This window comes from Bos javanicus, chromosome X (assembly GCF_032452875.1).
Source record: "Bos javanicus breed banteng chromosome X, ARS-OSU_banteng_1.0, whole genome shotgun sequence".
Taxonomy (NCBI): domain Eukaryota; kingdom Metazoa; phylum Chordata; class Mammalia; order Artiodactyla; family Bovidae; genus Bos; species Bos javanicus.
The window spans coordinates 137,470,540-137,489,409 of record NC_083897.1 but is presented as its reverse complement, the minus strand read 5'-3'; the positions used below and the strand labels follow the sequence as shown (position 1 = coordinate 137,489,409).

The window sequence follows — 18,870 nt, the reverse complement described above, 5'->3', positions numbered from 1 at the left end:
AAATTGCCATCATCTGCTGGATCATGGAAAAAGCAAGAAAGTTCCAGACAAACATCTATTTCTGCTTTATTGACTATGCCAAAGCCTTTGACTGTGTGGATCACAATAAACTGTGGAAAATTCTTCAAGGGATGGGAATACCAGACCACCTGACCTGCCTCTTGAGAAATTTGTATGCAGGTCAGGAAGCAACAGTTAGAACTGGACATGGAACAGCAGACTGGTTCCAAATAGGAAAAGGAGTACGTCAAGGTTGTATATTGTCACCCTGCTTATTTAACTAATATGCAGAGTACATCATGAGAAACGCTGGACTGGAAGAAACACAAGCTGGAATCAAGATTGCCGGGAGAAATATCAATAACCTCAGATATGCAGATGACACCACCCTTATGGCAGAAAGTGAAGAGGAACTAAAAGCCTCTTGATAAAGGTGAAAGTAGAGAGTGAAAAAGTTGGCTTAAAGCTCAACATTCAGAAAACGAAGATCATGGCATCCCGTCCCATCACTTCATGGGAAATAGGTGGGGAAACAGTGGAAACAGTGTCAGACTTTATTTTTGGGGGCTCCAAAATTACTGCAGATGGTGATTGCAGCCATGATATTAAAAGATGCTTACTCCTTGGAAGGAAAGTTATGACCAACCTAGATAGCATATTCAAAAGCAGAGACATTACTTTGCCAACAAAGGTCCATCTAGTCAAGGCTATGGTTTTTCCTGTGGTCATGTATGGATGTGAGAGTTGGACTGTGAAGAAGGCTGAGCGCTGAAGAATTGATGCTTTTGAACTGTGGTGTTGGAGAAGACTCTTGAGAGTCCCTTGGACTGCAAGGAGATCCTACCAGTCCATTCTGAAAGAGATCAGCCCTGGGATTTCTTTGGAAGGAATGATGCTAAAGCTGAAACTCCAGTACTTTGGCCACCTCATGTGAAGAGTTGACTCATTGGAAAAGACTCTGATGCTGGGAGGGATTGGGGGCAGGAGGAGAAGGGGACGACAGAGGATGAGATGGCTGGATGGCATCACCGACTTGATGGATATGAATCTGAGTGAACTCCGGGAGTTGGTGATGGACAGGGAGGCCTGGCGTGCTGTGATTCATGGAGTCGCAAAGAGTCGGACACAACTGAGCAACTGATCTGATCTGATCTGATCTCTGACTGAGGAACTGAATTTTTTATTTTATTAATTTAAATTAACTTAAATGTAAGTAGTAGCTTGTGGTGGTGGTTGTTCAGTTGCTCAGTTGCGTCCAACCCTTTGCGACCCCATAGACTGCATCAAGCCAGGCTCCTCAATCCTCCACTATCCCGGGAAATAAACTCTTTTCTCATACCTAGACAAGGGGCAGCTTTTCTTACCCAAGTCCTGGGTTTTTGAGAAAAGCCGTTCCTTGTCCAGGTGCTTTGGATTGGAAATATGATTTTTGTAAAATTGCGCTGCTTCAATATAGTAGCCACTAACCACATGCTGGAGAAGACTCTTGAGAGTCCCTTGACTACAAGGAGATCCAACCAGTCAGATTCATGTTGACTGAGTCAGTGATGCCATCCAACCATCTCATCTTCTGCCACCCTCTTCTCCTTTTGCTTTCAATCTTTTCCAGCATCAGGGTCTTTTCCAATGAGTCAGTTCTTCACATAAGGTGGCCACAGTACTGGAGCTTCAGCTCCAGCATCAGTCCTGCCAATGAATATTCAGCATTGATTTCCTTTAGGACTGACTGGTTGGATCTCCTTGTAGTCCAAGGGACTCACAAGAGTCTTCTCCAGCATGTGGTTAGTGGCTACTATATTGAAGCAGTGCAGTTTTACAAAAACCATACTTCCAATCCGAAGCACCTGGACAAGGAATGGCTTCTCTCAAAAGCCAGTTCTCGGGTGAGAAAAGTTGCCTCTTGTCTAGGTGTGAGAAAAGCGATTCCTTCCAGAACTTCCCTGTTGGTCCAGTGCTTAAGACTGCATTTCCAATGCAGGGGACACTATTTTGGTCCCTGGTCAGGGAACTAAGATCCACGTGAAAGAATGTACTTCAATTGCCTGGGTACCATGGAGATATATAATGCCACTGTCCAACTACAGGCTCAGTAGTTTGAAGCTGGCTGTGGTGGAAGAATTTACACCCTTGCCATCTGCAGCTGCTACAAATCAAGCTTTCCAACTCGTCCCATCCCCTCCCTTGGAGAGCTGGGTTATTGAACTTTGGCCAGCATACCACTGTGTTTATGCTAATTTGAGGAGCCAAGCCTACTGAACTGCCTTGGAACAATCTGAATCTACTGGCACCCAAAGAGAAAAAGGAAAGGCTATCTACTAACAGTTCTTTTCTGAGAGGGCAAGGATTTGCTTAGCCCTCAAGGGTGGCTCAGATGGTAAAGAATCCGCCTGCCAGTGCAGGAGACATAGATTCGATCCCTGGGTCAAGAAGATGCCCTGGAGGAGGGCATGTCAACCTACTCCACTATTCTTGCCTGGGAAATCCCACGGACAGAGGAGCCTGGCGGGCTATATAGTCCATGGAGTTGCAAAGAGTCAGACACGAATGAACAACCAACACTTTCTTTCAGTGCTACCCAGGATCTTCTCTCAGGCTTCCTGGAATGACAACATCTTTGACAATGATGCTGCTGTAGAAGTGCAGACAGTTTTCAAGGCTGATGTTTGTCACCACAAACAGGGTAATGTGGTCCACATTTGTAGCTTTCAGGTGTGCATCACAGTCTGTGACCACAGCTCAGAGTGTCTGGGGAAGGTTGGATGGCATCTTCTTATCATTTGCCTCTTTCACTTATTTCCCAAATCTTTTGTGAGTTGGCCATGTGCACAGCACCCAACTAGGCAAGGGGGCTCGCATGCATTTGCTCACTTGGACAGTGTGACTGGATGCACATGAGCTCAGGACAAAGAGATGGAACAGGTCTTCACCTCCAGGTTTTATCAGACGCCCCGCTTGTAGTACAATGTACCAGCTACACAGGGCTAGAATTTGCAAGAGGTGAGAAAGGCACTATAGCCTTGGAGGCAAAATTTAAGTAGGTATCAAAAGATTTTGTCATCAAGATAATAGATTATTCATGAAAATCAAAATTAATGCCCACATTCACCATGAGTAAAATGTCACATTTTACAATAAAAACAAGTTGTGTGTTTGATGAGTCTGTATTACTGTGCCCATCATTTCCAACTGGCTTGGAGTTCTAAATGTTCTCTTGCACATGCTCTGCTTGCACCTGTGGGTGCGTTTATATGAGTTGAGAATGGTGTGCAAATGAATTGGGTCATGTGGGGCTTTATATGTAGGTGTGTGGGTGTGTGTGTTTGTCTTTTTAACATTTTTAAAATTTATTTATATTTTTGGCTGCGCTGGTTCTTCATTGCTGTGCAGGCTTTTCTCTCTAGTTGTGGCTAGCAGGGGCCACTCTCTAGTTGCAGTGTGAAGACTTCTCATTGCGGTGGCTTGTCGTGCCATGGAGCACGGGCTCCAGGGCACGTGGGCTCAGTCGCTGCGGCTCGTGGGCTCTAAAGTGCAGGCTCAATAGTTGTGGTGCATGGGCTTGGTTGCTCTGTGGTGGCAAGTAGGATCTTTCTGGGCCAGGGATCGAACCTGAGTCTCTTGTGTCTCCTGCATTGGCAGGTGGATTCTTAACCACCAAACCATGAGGAAAAGCCCTGATTGTGAGTCAGTATACCTTTTTCTACTTGTATGCGAGGATATTTTGATAAGCATATATAGGGGTACACATTTTCCCTTGTTTCTCAGACTTTAGTAAAGCTCTACCAACGCTGTTTACTCTTGCCAGATCTCTCATGTAAGCCTCGATACTGCAGCAGGTGGTGGACACTGTTACTACCCCTACTGCTCCCCACTCTCCAGAAGGAAAAATCCAGGCTTGCAGAAGCTTGGCAAACAGCACAGACAGTAACATGTAACACAGTCATGTATTACTTTAAGGTAGTATCTGAGAACATTTAGAGAACATGTTGGTTCTGGTGTAACACTGTATCTCAGAGATAGTTTGTTGTTGTTGTTTTTTTTTTTTAATTTTAAATCGTGTTATGTGTTCCCATGTCTATGAAAACTTCCCTCTCCTCTCAGTGCCCCAGCCACTAAGCTCTGCTCTCCAGAGATGACCACTGTTCACAGTTTCCTGTGCACTGATTCTGAAATAGTTTATGAATATACAAGCAATTAGGGCTTCCCAGGCGGCACTGTGGTAAAGAACCCACCTGCCTATGGAGGAGACAGAAGAGATCAAGGGTATGATCCCTGGGTCGGGAAGATCCCCTGGAGTAGGAATTGGCAACCTCCTCCAGTATTTTCTTGCCTGGAAAATTCCATGGACAGAGGAGCCTGGAGGTGAGGGGGTGTCACAAAGAATGGGACACAACTGAGTGACTGAGCACAGACACACACATACAGGCAATTAGACTTTCCCTGTGCCAGCAGTACCACATTTAAGGGATTATCATGAAACAGAGCTTCCAGCATGTTATATGACAGTGAACAGGAAGGGGAACTTCCCTGGTGGTTCAGTGGTGAAGGATCTATCTGCCAATACAGGAGACATCGGTTTGATCCCTGGTCGGGGAAGATCCCACATGCCCCGGAGCGATTAAGCCAGTGTGTTGGAACTGCTGAGCCTGTGTGCCTAGAGCCTGTGCTCTATAACGAGAAGCCACCACTCTCCACAACTAGAGAAAAGCCTGCACAGAAAGAAGACCCAGCATAGTCACAAGTGAATAAAGAAAAAAAATTAAAAAAAAAAAAGAAAATGGAGATAACATTATATATATATATTAAAAAAAAAATGACTGGAAGGGCCTTCCCTGATGGTCCAGTGGTTAAGATTCAGAACTTTCAATGCAGGGGGCCTGGGTTTGATCCCTGGTCAGGGAACTAAGATCCCACAAGCCTTGTGGCCATAAATAAATAAATAGGCTGTGAAATGGAAAATTCGGGGCATCAAATTATACTTTATATGCAAGGTTTCTTGGCACCCCCCAATCTCCCCCCCCAGTTGTGACAACCCCAACTGTCCCCAGGCCTTACCAAATGTGCCAGCAGCAGATAAGAGGGGGAAAATGTGAAAGATTCAAAGGGATTAACAAGTAGAAATGTGTGAAGAAAATAGAAGGCACCAATATGGAGAAATTAACACTCAAAGGTTATTACATAAGTGTTTGAAGAATCTTTTTAGGAAGGATCGTAACGGCTAACTTTGAATCTTCACACAGAGCAGAATAAGGAGTGACTTTAAATGGATGAGAAATTAAGGCTGAACCTACAGAGGATGAAAGGGTAATTCCAGTTCCGAGTTGCCACCTTCTTTCCTAAACATTTTTGTGGGCAGAATAAACTCAGAAGACTAGGAATTGTTCTCTCCTGAGGTTAAAATCCATAATCTTCAAGTTATGAAATATGCATCAAAAAGTAGCAAAATACACGTATTCCATGATCATGTCTCCTATGGTGCTTTAAAAAAACCCAAACAATAGCAATTTCTTGTTATAAACGCATTGCAGGTTAATGATAGGAAAATTAGAAAACCAGCTAAGCCAAAAAGAGGAAAAGGAGAAAAACCCTTAATCTCACTAATGAGTGAAATACTAAGGTGATACTTGAATGAATGTGCTTCCCAGTTGTTTTCTATATTCATATATAAAACATGTAAAACTTTTCCCTTCTTCCCAGTTTTTTGACTAGTCTAATAATTAAATTGATACAAAATGGATTAACAGGAGAAAAATAAATTTAATTTCCTATTGTAGGGGACTCCAAGAAGTCATCAAAGCAGGCAGCTTTTATACCTTCTAGACAGGGAAACAATGTGCAAAATAGAGAAACAAGAGGGTCCCAGTAGGCTAGCAAATTAGTGAAGTTAGCAAGGATGTTTATACAGCCTTCCAGGAAGTGAATTCCTTTTATCCACTGGTACAGGGAGGGTAATTTCACGTGCTTTTAGGGGGGCCAAGGAAGGTCAGTGTCTATTTTGCACAGACTGTTTAAAAATCGAAATGCCAAGTGACATATTTGGGGTGGCATATTTTGCTTCCCTTCAACAAGTACAGACTTACGTTCGTTCCATCATTCAGCACATAACACTTTGGAAGTTGTTTTTTTTTTTTTTCATTTAATAGACCGTGGATGTCTTTCCAGGTCAAAAAATACCTACTACCGGATATTTAATTCTTCCACTATACCTGTGTCTTACAACTGAACCCACCCTCTGGTTTTGGCCACTTAACTTGCTTCTGGTGCTTTGAGGTCATAAATAATATTGCTGCAGTTTTTCCTTTCACAATTCTTTCCATTCCTTTCCCTTTTTCCCCCTGGAGCAAGTTCCTGGCCCACTGTATGGGCCTGCACTTATTTGCAAGGCTTTTGGTAGGAATTGCTAAACAGCCCACCAGGAAGATTGATTATTTACATTTTTATGGGTGGTATCTGTTTTTTTGTTTATTTGTTTGCTTTAGTTGTGTCGTTTTCTGTTTTTGTTTTTATTTTGGTAAACCTCTGCCTAAAGGACAATCTCATAGGTGGGGGTGGAGGATGTCGGAAGTGACCTCATTCTGTTGAAAATTACTGCGCCCTGAATCGTCTGTTTGCTGTAATGTTTTTTACACTTGAGCAATCACCTGGAGAAGGTGAAACCTACTGACAAAAAAAAAAAAAAAAAAAAATCGCTTCACGCCGAGGAAGGTGCCTTTACTTGTAGTCATTTCCGTTAAGTCGGAGCACAAAGCATGTCATTTCAGACCTCGGAGGGCATAATATAGATCATCCCCGGCCCCACCTCCATTGATTCTTGGAACACCCATCACTGTCGTCCACCGAACCCAGTCCCAGCGGGTAGCGCGTCCCGTATCGGGGACGCGGAGTTCTCTCTGGACCCGAAGGCACCGGCTGTACGAGGCGAACGAGATGGGCAGGGCCAGCCTCCGAGGTGACCGAGCCGGCTGGGTAGGGTTGAGTGGCTGGGTGGAGCACGTGACACTCCCAGACTGGCTCTCGGCAGGGGGTAGTTGGGGGGGGGGGGGTTGGGGGTGGGGCCCGCCCGGGGCGCCTGAGGCTGAAATCGACATTTGCCTCTGGCAGGAAAATGAACTTGTCAGACCCTCAACCCACTGGAGCAGGGGATTACGGTAGCATTTAAATTTTATATCCCACCAAGCTGAAAGGAGAAGGTAAGTTACTTATCCCTCAGAAAAACAGATGAGAGTAGGGCCCGAGAATACCATGTGGCCACTTTGTTGATTTTTAAAATCGAGTTGAAAATAATCGATTGCTGTGAGAGGCAAGGGCCAAATTACAGACTGATCTTAACAGAAATTCGGTTAATCCGGAGGGAATGGTGGTAAAAGCGTCCAGGGTTAAATATAGAAGGACACGAAAGCTGCTGGAATAAATAGCAAGTAACCCTGGCCTGCTCGTGAAACAATCTATTTCACATCTCTTTCAGGGGCGCCAGCGAAGGGAATGTTAAAATTGCCATTTAAACTCAAACGAAAAGAAACTAATCTATATGAAGCTGGAAATCAAATAAAAACAGGTCCTGCTTTTGCCCTTTCACATTTCAAAAACGTTTATGCGGTTTGGCAAGAAAGTTGATATTTTCACAGTTTAAGTTTGAAATATGCCATTTCAAATTTACGAAATGGTCACAGTTGGAATTTTCTAACTCTTTCTAGGCAAGGCTGTTTCAGTTGTGAATGAGAAATATTGACATTGTACATATTTTCTGCAATAGTGAGATGATTCACTTCTGCAGAATGTGATAAAAATTAGAAAACGTGAAATAATGAGTTACTGTGAATTAACTTTCATGTCTGAGAGATTAAATTCTTTGCCAGAAGATTTACGAAAACAGACACAAGTACAACGTTCACGCAATAGCACTTTATTTTAAATCATCAAATGTTCAAGTAAGAAGTATAAATATGCGATGGCACAGTTTTTTTTTCCAAAACCACATTAATATTGGCATGCATTATTTGTTATGGAGTAATAGAAAGCATTATTTATTAGTGCAATTAGTATTATATGCCACAACTAATATACTTCAGATTAATGCTTTTGATATACGATTTGAAACATGGACCCTCTGTGCAAAGTATGTATATGCACTCCATATTTTAACTGTCATTTTGATTTGCACAAAATAGATTTGTTTAGTTCTCCATTGCATTTGATGAAGACTGAAAAATAAAAGACTAAATCATTTCCTTTCATTACTAATCCCCTTATTGCTAGCTCTTTTGAAATCCTATTACCTGCGTGGAGCCTGGAATCATTTGGGTCTTCCCTTCTGTGTGCTGTTTGTTTCCCACAGTTCGTGCAAGTCTAGGCCAGCTGCCCACATCAAACACACCGCCCAGAACGGAGGCCAGAGCGGGGCTTCCCGGCCACTCCCTCCTCACTTCCAGGGTCTTCCCACCCTCCCCTCTTTGCCCCTAGGCCATCACGTGGCGGTGTGGGCACCGCCTCCCGGTGACGTCAGCGCGCTCGCAGCCGTCGCGCTGAAGAAAGGATGCTCTAGGATGCGGTGCAGGTGGGCGACCGGCCTGCGCCATGCGGCACTGCAGGTAAGAGACTCTGCAGGCGGAGCCCCTGCAGCCCGTCGGCACCCCAGAAAACGAAAGTAGGGGCTCTGGCTGTTGGGGCTGCTGCAGGCATCAGGCATCAGGGGGGCGCGGGGGCAGGAGTGGAGGGCGACTGTTGTAGGCTCACGCGTGACTTGAGTCTTGTCGTGCCCATCCATCCCGGGAAAGTGGCCTGGGGCCAGACAGAAAGACCCGGCCTCCTGCACAGGAGGGGAAAAAAATCAGGAATGAACACAATACATGCATTGTAAGAGAGAGAGGGGCTTGTCCGAGAGAACTGTCAACTGTTTACCGACTGTCAGAGTGATTCTTAAATAATGACACATTTACTAATTCTTCTTACAGGGGTTTGTTTTGTTCTCAGTATTTAGCCTGATTTCTTTCAAAGCCAAAGCTGCTTTGCTTGAAACGGAACGGAAACTTACTGGTTAGCAATTGAAGAGCTAGATGTGCGGTCTAAATTGTTTTGCATTATTTTGCAAGATTGTAGCGTTTAAAGGGGATATGTCAGAAATGTTTGTTTCCTCCTGGTGTTTTAAATAGATTAAAAAAATTAACAGTATCCAATAAAATAAAGCTTCCAATAGGCGTGTAAGAGAAGGCAAACCAGTTATATCTCTTAAGAACAAAATGGTCTTTAGAAGGGGGTGGAGCTGAACACCAAACCCTATGATTTTTCAGTGTTCTTTTTAATTCCCTTGCTAAATAATTTGCTTGCTGGAAAAAGGGGCTTGATAATGCAGCGACAGATGAAGGGGGAATCAGGTGACTTCAATTTTAACAGGACAGGATGTGGGATTTTAATGAACACTTTTGAGATTTCCCACCTGTGTTTGCTTTCCTTTCTCTCCTTCACATATGAGGCCAGGATATATGCAGTACCCTTAGGAAGAGAATATGATCGATCTTACCTGTAAAACGTGATCCCCTGGGAAGCCGTGGTATTGCTAAATTGTGCTGGACCTCACACCATGTATCCTTTGACCCATCCAGCAATTGTTGGAGGACCAGTAACGCAATGCTGTTTTAGTTGATAATTGAAGAAGGCGTTTCTTTCAGCAATTGGACACCCTGATGTTTTGCTACAGTAATTTAGTAATTAATTTACTGCAGTTTTCTTCATTTGGCTCAGGTTGACTACAAGACTTTTATGATCCTCTTGTTCCCATGCTCCTTTCTCCCCCAGCCCAACCCTAGACAGAGCAGAGCAGATGATAGATAGCAGAGACCTAGCTCCACCTCTGCCTTTGGGACTGTGCAACTTGGACCAAGTCAGTTTGTGCCTTTGGGCCTCAGTTTTCTTGTCCTCAAAGTAACCGAGGAGTATTATATCAGGGTTTCTCAGCCTTGACACTATTGACATTTTGTCGTTGTTTAGTTGCTCAGTCGTGTCTAACTCTTTGCGACTCCATGGACTGTTAAAGCCCACCAGGCTCCTCCATCCAGGAGATTCTCCAGACAAGAATGCTGGAGTGGGTTGCCATTTCCTTCTCCAGGGGATCGTCCGACCCAGAGATCCAACCCCCGTCTCCTGCCTTGGTAGGCGGATTCTTTACTGCTGAGCTGCCAGGGAAGCCCCCTGTTGACATTGGGGCTGGAGAAATCTGTTGTGGGGGTGTCCAGCTGCACCTCTGGCCTCCACCTACTAGATGCCCCTAGTTGTGACAGCCAAAAATGTCTTCAGACCCTGCCATTGTCCCATTGTGGGGCTCCATTGCCCCTGCTTGAGAATCGTTGATTCAGATGACCTCTCAATGTTCTTCAGGCCCCATGAGTTGTTTCATGCTGAGCCCTCGGTCGGAGATCTGATTCCCTTTCATGATGTTGTATATATTGGGAAACACAGTGTGAAGGCTTTTTTTCTGCTGTGGGGTTCCAGAAATAGCTTCTGTCAAAAAGAGGAGGCCTGTGTGTGTGCCAGTTGTAGCCGGGAAGCTGGCTTGGCAGAAGGGAGAGTGTCAGGGAGAGAGGAAAAAAACACAAGCACTAGACCATCATGTCTGGAACCGGAGTAGCCCAGAGTCACCGTCCTTATCTGCAGAAGTGGAATAGCAAGACCGGGTGGAGGTGTCACAAGCAGAGAGGGAGATAACGGGGTGCTGGCACCCGTTGTGGCGGGGAGATGATGGCAGCATGTGTGGCTGGAGGAGGCCAGCGCAAGCTGCCCCCAGAGCCCCCGTCTGGCCCCCGAAGGTGGTGGTGGTCACGGTCTTGCCCTTTAAGCTTCAGTGCAGGACTGACCACTAAAGCTCTGGCTCTGACACTTCGCAGAGGCGGTTTTGCCGCCTCACTTCCACTCCTAGAGCTGTTGCCAAATCCATAAAATAGGGCTACTGTTCGTGCTAGTCCTGCTGCTTTGAGTTTTCAGGAGGTCAGATGGATGGTAAAGGGTCAGCACACCGGGAACTCCTGGGAGACGGGAAGCATGGGTGGCAGTTGCATTGCAGGATGAGGGCCATGTGCAGTGGGTTTGGGGGAGGAGGCTTGGAATGATTAGAAAAATCATCCTTGTCCCTCTGAGGGCCTGGCACTGCAGGGTGTCCCTCCTCCAATTCCCTTGCTCTCAGCTCTCTCTCTCTGCCTCTTTGCGGCCCCATAAAAATGGCTCTCCTGGGAAGAGGGTTGGTCTTTAGTGAGAAAGACCCAGTGTGCAGAGGCCAGGGCCCAGACAGCCTCCTTTGTCCACTTCAGCCATTTTGTTTGCAGGTGGCACCCACAGCTAGCCAGGAACCTCGTTCCCAGAATGGCTTGGCACCTTGGGTGGGCTATCAGGTGCTGTCTTTTCACGCAGGTAATACTGAGAAAGAAAATGAAAAAGGAGGAGTATTCTCCATCAAATGAGACATAAGGCATAGAATCACTGTGCTAGGCAGCTCTGGTGCTGTGACAGACTACCACACACTAGGTGGCTTATCAACAACAGACGTTTATTTCTCATAGTTCCAGAGGCTGAAAGTCTGAGATCATGGTGCTAGCATGGTTGGATTCTGGTGAGGGCTCTCTTCTGGACGCAGAGGGCCATCTTCTCCCTGTGTCCTCATATGGTGGGAAGAGAGCACACTAGCTTTCTGGTCTTGTCTTGTCATTGTTCAGTCGCTAAGTCGTGTCCGACTCGTTGCAACCCCATGGGCTGCAGCACACCAGGCTTCCCTGTCCTTCACCATCTCTTGACGTTTGCTTAAAGTCATGTCCATTGAGTCGGTGATGCCATCCAACCATCTCATCCTCTGTCACCCCCTTCTCCTCCTGTCCTCAATCTTTCCCAGCATCAGGGTCTTTTCCAGTGAGTTGGCTCTTGGCATCAGGTGGCCAAATATTGGAGCTTCAACTTTAGCATCATTCCTTCCCATGAATATTCAGGGTTGATCTCCTTTAGAATGGACTGGTTGGATCTCCTTGCAGTCCAAGGGACTCTCAAGAGTCTTCTCCAGCACCACAGTTCAAAAGCATCAATTCTTTGGCACTCAGCCTTCTGTATGGTTCAACTCTCAGATCCACACATGAGGTCTCTTCTTATAAGGGCGCTAGTCCATCATGAGGGCTCCACCTTCATGACCTCATCACCTCCCAAAGGCTTCACCTCCTAATATTGGGGACACATTGGGGTTTAGGATTTCAATATATGAATTCTGGAAAGATACTTTCAGTCTATGACAATAACCAAATGTAACTTGTACCCTTGACTGGATCCTGGCCTAAACAGGCATCTATAATAGGTGTTGGGGATACCTGGGTTATTTTTATGTGACTGCCTAGTAGATGACATGAGGAAACTACTGTAAATTTGATTAGATGTGATAATCTTACGGTGCAGTAGGCACCCAGCTCAGTCGCTCCTGATTCCTGATACAGAAACAGTGAGATGAGACGTGGTTGTTTCCTGCTGTTCTCTGTTAGGCTAATTTGTTACACAGCAGAAGATAACTGACATGTGTGTTCATAGAAGAGTCTTATTTTTCGGTGGTGCATGCTGAAGTATTTAGGGGTGAAGTGTCATGAGAGCTTAGGGTACTATTAAAGTGTTTTTTTTTTTTTTTTAATGCCTTGGAGCTCTCTTTTATGTACTTCTGAATAGAAAGATGAATTCTCAAACCTGCTTTTGCATTCAGTGCTGCAATATCACATGTCATGTTGCCTCTGGAAAATTCCACTGTACACTCCTGAGAGAATGAGAATGGAAAAAGGCAAATAATATAAGATTATTATAAAAATATTTTTGACAGCACAGACCCCTGTAAAGGTCTTGGGAATCTCAGACACGCTTTGAGAACCACTCTGAGAACCACAGTAATTTATTTTTTCTTTTGAACATTTTATTTTGTATTGAAGTATAGTTGATTACTTTGGCCAATACTTTGGCCACCTGATGTGAAGAACTGACTCATTGGAAAAGACCCTGATGCTGGAAGAGATTGAAGGCAAAAGGAGAAGGGGATGACAGAAGATAGATGGTTGGGATGGCATCACTGACTCGAAGGACATAAGTTTGAGCAAGCTCCGGGAGCTGGTGATGGACAGGGAAGCCTGGCGTGCTGCATTCCACGGGGTTGCAAAGAGTCGGACACGACTGGGTGACTGAACTGACTGACTGATACCTGATTACTGATGTTGTGATAGTTTCAGGTGGAAAGTGAGGGAAGGGACTCAACCATACATGTACATGTATCCATTCTCCCCCATACTCCCCTCCCATCCAGGCTACCACATGACATTGAGCAGAGTTCCACGTGCTATACAGTAGGTCCTTGTTGGTTATCTATGTTAAATATAGCAATGCGTATACACTTTCATGCATTGGAGAAGGAAATGGCAACCCACTCCAGCGTTCTTGCCTGGAGAATCCCAGGGACGGGGGAGCCTGGTGGGCTGCCGTCTCTGGGGTCACACACAGTTGGACACAACTGAAATGACTTAGCAGCAGCATACACGTCCATCTCAAATTCCACAGCTATCCTTTCCCCCATCCTTGCCCTCTGGTAACTATAAGGTTATTACAGAGTATTGATCAGTTACCTGTGCTGTACAGCAGGTCCTTGTTGGTTATCCATGTTAACTGTGGCAATGTGTACATGTCCATCCCAAACTCCCTAACTATCCCTTCCCCCTGGCAAGTAGTTCATTCGATAAGTCTGTGAGTCTCTGCTTTTTAAGTTCATCTGTATCATTTCTTTTTAGATTCCACATATAATGCACCTATGCTAACAGTAGTTTACTTTTAAATGGTTCAGTTGAATGGAGAGACAGTGCGAAGAGGCCAATATGGTTAAATAGGAACACTGATGGAGTCTGATTGGTGTTTTTCATTGAACTCTTCTCCATAATGTGCTCTATATTTGAAAATGTGCCCAATAAAAAGTTAAAAAGAAGCTAGAAAAGAAACACAGACTCTTGGGCTTGTGGGGGATTCTGACTGAGATCTGGGGAATGTTTTTAACCTGAGCTCAAGGTGCCTTTGACTGCAGGGACCTGAGGTCCCAGTTGAGACCTGCTGGCTTGGAAATTCTCAGCTCACCCAGAAGCCCTCCTGAACCAGACCTAGGAGGGTGAGTTAGCGGTGAGGAGGGGATGTGTGTGAGCACTCGGCAAACTCTGGCAAGTGGGCGGTAGGAAAGGCCTTATTATCAAACCCTTGCTTGACTGTATTTGCAAGGGGTGACCGGAAATGAGTTTTCCTTTCTAAGAGAAGGGGTGATTTTCTTTCCAGAACATGGTGGTTTTTGAATGACTTGTTTTCTATTGAAATAGTAATACATGCTGGTTGTGTGAACTTCCCACAGGATCAAGGTTATGAGAATGAAATAAAGTCTTTCTCATTCCCAGTCCCTCATCCCCCTTCCAAAAGCAACCACTGATAACTGTCTTATATGTTGTTTCTGAAAATGTCTGTGCGAAGACACCCATGTGTAGAAGGTGTATAGCATTTTCCTTTCTCATTTTTCTTCATTGGGATGTAATTCACATGGAGGGAAATGCATGGATCTTAATTCAGCTGATTTTGACAAATCAGGATTCCCAGTACTCCCAGAGGGCTCCATCTTGTCCTCTTTTAGCCAAATCCTCCGGCAACCACCATACTGATTTCTGTCAGCACAGTTTACTTTTGCCTGTTCTTGAACTTCATATACCTCAAGTCCTTTGATCTTTATACTTTTATATTTGTCTTCTGTCACCAGGCATGATGGTGAGATTCATCCATGTTGTTTCATGTAGCAGTGATTTCATTCATTCCATTTTATTGTGAAAGTACTTTTAGAGAGAGAGTGGAGGCAGTTGGTATATGTTGCTTCTCTTCATTCCTTGGAGGCTGTTTTACATCATCTCACTTACAGTTGAGTTCCAGAGTGTGGATGGTATGGAAGTTTACTTAACCAGTCTCATTTTGATGGGCATGTGGATTCCTCAAGCTTTTGTAATCTCTGCTCATGGTATTATGCTCATGTAAAAATGCCAAAGAGGAAAAGACCTCTTTAGGATTAATTATGGGCTTCCCTGGTGGCTCAGAGGTTAAAGCATCTGCCGGCAATGCAGGAGAACTGGGTTTGATCCCTGGGTTGGGAAGATCCCCTGCAGAAGGAAATGGCAACCCCACTCCAGTATTCTTGCCTGGAGAATCCCATGGATGGAGGAGCCTGGTGGGCTGCAGTCCACGGGGTCACAAAGAGTCGGACACAACTGAGCGACTTCATTCACTCACTCAGAATTAATTAAATGCACAGAGTATAGATGTTGGGACTTAGCTTCAAGATCAAAGCAACCCTTATATTTTACATGTGACCAAGAGATGTCCAGAAAAGTCAGGTGACTTGCCCAAGGTCACATGACTGATAGTAACACAGTTGGGGAACCCTCCAGGTCCCAAGATGCCTCTAACAGAGTGTTTTCTTTGGCCATGCCATGTAGCATGTGGGATCTTAGTTTCCTGACCAGGGACTGAATCTGAGCCCCTTGCAGTAGGAGCATGGAGTCTTAACCACCAGACTTCCAAGAAAGTCCTCAGAATGTTCTTTCCTGCACTATGAGCTTTGTGAGCGCAGGAACTGTGAGTGTTTTGCTCACCAATGTAAACCTAGCACATAACTCGTGGCAGAGTAAGTACTAATAAAATATAAATTAGAGGAAAAATTAAGGGAACTATTAGTCCCCTGAGAAAAGACCACTGATATCCCTGAGAACTGCATGGACATTCACTTGAGACTTGAGCCTCCAAGTTCTTTTGTTCATTCACTCCCTCATTTACTTCTTTGTTCTGCAAATGTTTGTTGGGTCCCTGCTGTGTGTCTAGGACAGGGCTCCTCACCCTGGACTCTATGGGCTTTGAGGCTGGAGGATTCTCTGGGGGGCCGTCCTGTGCCCTGGAGGATGTTGAGCAGCATCTTCTGGCCTCCCGCCACTTGACGGGGGTTGCAACCATGGCCCAAACCCCCACTTGTGACAGCTGAATTCGAGACATTGCCAAGTGTTCTGGGGTGGGTGAAATTGCCCACCCAACTGGTGGTTGAGACCCCAGTCTAGGCACTGGGGTTTGCTGTGGAACCAAATGGACAAGGTTCATGCCTGGGTGGGAGTGACCTTCAAGTGGAGGAAAGAGAAGATAACTGGATTTGATAGGTTGTGCGATTGTGTGAAATACAGTGAGAGGCAGAGGGTGGGCAGCAGTGGATTCAGAATCCTGGTTAAACGGAGTGGTTACCCAGGCCCCCTGAGGGCTCACATGTGACCAGGGACTGAGGGGGAGCCACGTGAACACTGAGGAGATGGAGAGCTCAGGGCTGAGGGAACAGCTGTGAGGTGGGCATGTCCAGGAAATAGGCACCCAGAGAAGCGTGCTGGGGCAAGTGCTTAGAGGGGTAGCCAGGGCAGACCATGCAGGGACTTAGCGGGAGTGGAACCAACCCTGGGTGACTAAGTGTGGTGACAAGCCATGGAGTGCTTTTGGGTTGAAGAGGAACACACCAGTACTTGTGTTCAAGGGCCTGGCTCTGGCTGCTGTAAGAACAGTCAGAGGTGGGCGAACGAGGAAGCTGGGTGGCCAGCGAGGAGGCTGGGTGGCCACGTGAGCTGTAGCTTAGAGGACTGTGCATTCGTGCATGCTCAGTCATGCCTAACTCTTTGTGACCCCATGGACTGGAACCCCCCAGGCTCCTCCATCCATGGGATTCTCCAGGCAAGAATACTGGAGTGGCTTGCCATTTCCTTCTCCAGGGGATCTTCCCAGATCAGGGATCGACCCCGGGTCTCCTGCATTGCAGGCAGGTTACTGCTGCGCCACCTGGGAAGCCCTTGGAGGGCCATGCCCCTGACTAATTGAGCAGCCATGTCGTGCTCAGTAGCAGGCAGGCCTTGGCTATCACAGGAGCGCGTGGGTTGGGTCACACTGTAACCCTGTAACTTTGGTGCCTCAAGGTGGAGGCCACCTGCACAGCCTCTCAGGACAGTGTCACCGGGGCTGGGCAGTGGTGCACAGGGACAGCAGAGGCAACAGCTCTTGCATTCCACATGTGACACCAGCAAGGCTCACCTTTAGGCCTCTTGTTGTGGATAAAGTCGCCCAAGCTTTTTCGAGGCCCCTTGAGCCCACCACCTGCCCTGCACCTGTGAGGTGGCTCTTCTCTGCCTGGAGTGCTGTCCCCCAACCCCCATGCTGGCCAGCCTGGGTCACCCATGGTCCCCTCTCAGCGAGCGCTCTTGGGTGGGTCCTTGTGTGGCCCTGAGAGCTGGGAGGTGGCCATCAGTTGAACTGATGGAAGTTGGAGACCAGAGCCGTGCCCGTTGGCGGTGACTGTTCCTGCTCCTGGGGTCCTTTGACCCCCCCCACCCCCCGCCCCGAGGATGCTGTCAGGCTGCTCCCTCCAGCGGCAGCACCAGTGCTGGGATGGCTGTGGGGTTTGGCTAGAGGGAGCCTCACCGAGATGCAGTGTTCCGTTTGTCCCCTCAGGAAGTCTGCTCCTCGCCCTGGTGGCCGGGGACCTGCTGACTCATTTCTTGTGGTGGCCGTTGCTTCCCTTGTGCTTGCCCAGCACTTTTTAACCACATCCCGGCGGATGAATGGAGGTTACCTCCTTCCGGGATCTTAGCCTCCCTTCTGGGTTGTGATATTAGCTCAGGGTGAAATTTTCTTTTTCTGGCCACCGGAACCCTTGGAGGCACTGATTGGGTTAGGAGGAGAGGGGCCACCCCAATGATTACAGACATGTTCTTTTTCCTCTTAACTCAGTCCGGCCTCCCACCAGCACCCACTTTGCCCAAAACATAGGAATCGACTGACATTTCAGCCCTCCCCGGGGTCAACCCACTGGGATATGCTTAGGACACCGGGGAGGACAACTCAAGGCTGTGCTGGAGGATTCCCTGCATTTATCCTTCACAGAGGTGCTGGTTGTGAGTGTCTATGACATTGTTTTCATCCACGAGGGCGCAAAGCTCACATAAGCAGAAAGTTAGATTGTTGTGTTGGAAGATGGTTTGCAGAGCTCTTGGGAGAGGGAACCGTATTGCATGGGATTTCTTACCAGCATTGTCTTCAGCTGCTGTTATGGGCCGAAACCGTGCGTCTTATTAAAGTGCATCTGAATTCCTAACACCTATTACCTCAGAATCCGACCTTAGTTGGAGATTTTGTTCTTGTTGTTCAGTTGCTAAGCCGTGTCTGATTCTTTGAGACCCCATGGACTGCAGCACTCCAGGCTTCCCTGTCCATCACCAACTCCCGGAGTCTACTCAGACTCATGTCCATTGAGTTGGTGATGCCATCCAAACATCTCATCCTCTGTCACCCCCTTCTCCTCCTGCCCTCAATCTTTCCCAATATCTGGGTCTTTTCCAGTGAGTTGGTTCTTTGCATCAGGCAGCCAAAATATTGATGCTGCTGCTGCTGCTAAGTCGCTTCAGTCGTGTCCGACTCTGTGCGACCCCATAGACGGCAGCCCACCAGGCTCCCCCATCCCTGGGATTCTCCAGGCAAGAACACTGGAGTGGGTTGCCATTTCCTTCTCCAATGCATGAAAGTGAAAAGGGAAAGTGAAGTCGCTCAGTTGTGCCAACTCTTAGCGACCCCATGGGCTGCAGCCCACCAGGCTCCTCCATCCATGGGATTTTCCAGGCAAGAGTACTAGAGTGGGATGCCATTGCCTTCTCCACAAAATATTGATAGAGTCTTTAAAATTTTTTAAAATAATTTTAATTTATTAATTTCTGGCCGTGCTGGGTCTTCACTGCTACTTGGGCTTTTCTGTAGTTGTGGAGGATGGGGGCTGCTCTCTAGGTGTGC

The 18,870-nt window shown here is 46.5% G+C and overlaps 1 protein-coding gene across 3 annotated transcripts in view; it reads left to right on the top strand.

Annotated features, from left to right (window-relative positions):
- The first annotated feature begins 7,032 nt into the window (after window positions 1-7,032).
- CLCN4 (chloride voltage-gated channel 4) overlaps window positions 7,033-18,870 on the top strand; it is a 71,566-nt gene continuing 59,728 nt past the window's right edge. The window contains exons 1-3 of one of the 3 annotated variants that reach the window (XM_061408173.1): window positions 7,039-7,187; window positions 7,463-7,552; window positions 8,333-8,585. The gene's annotated coding sequence lies outside the window, so the exon portion shown is untranslated. Of the gene's footprint in view, window positions 7,188-7,462; window positions 7,553-8,332; window positions 8,586-18,870 lie in introns of all 3 variants that reach the window. The other 2 variants (XM_061408171.1, XM_061408172.1) reach the window with 2 other exon arrangements.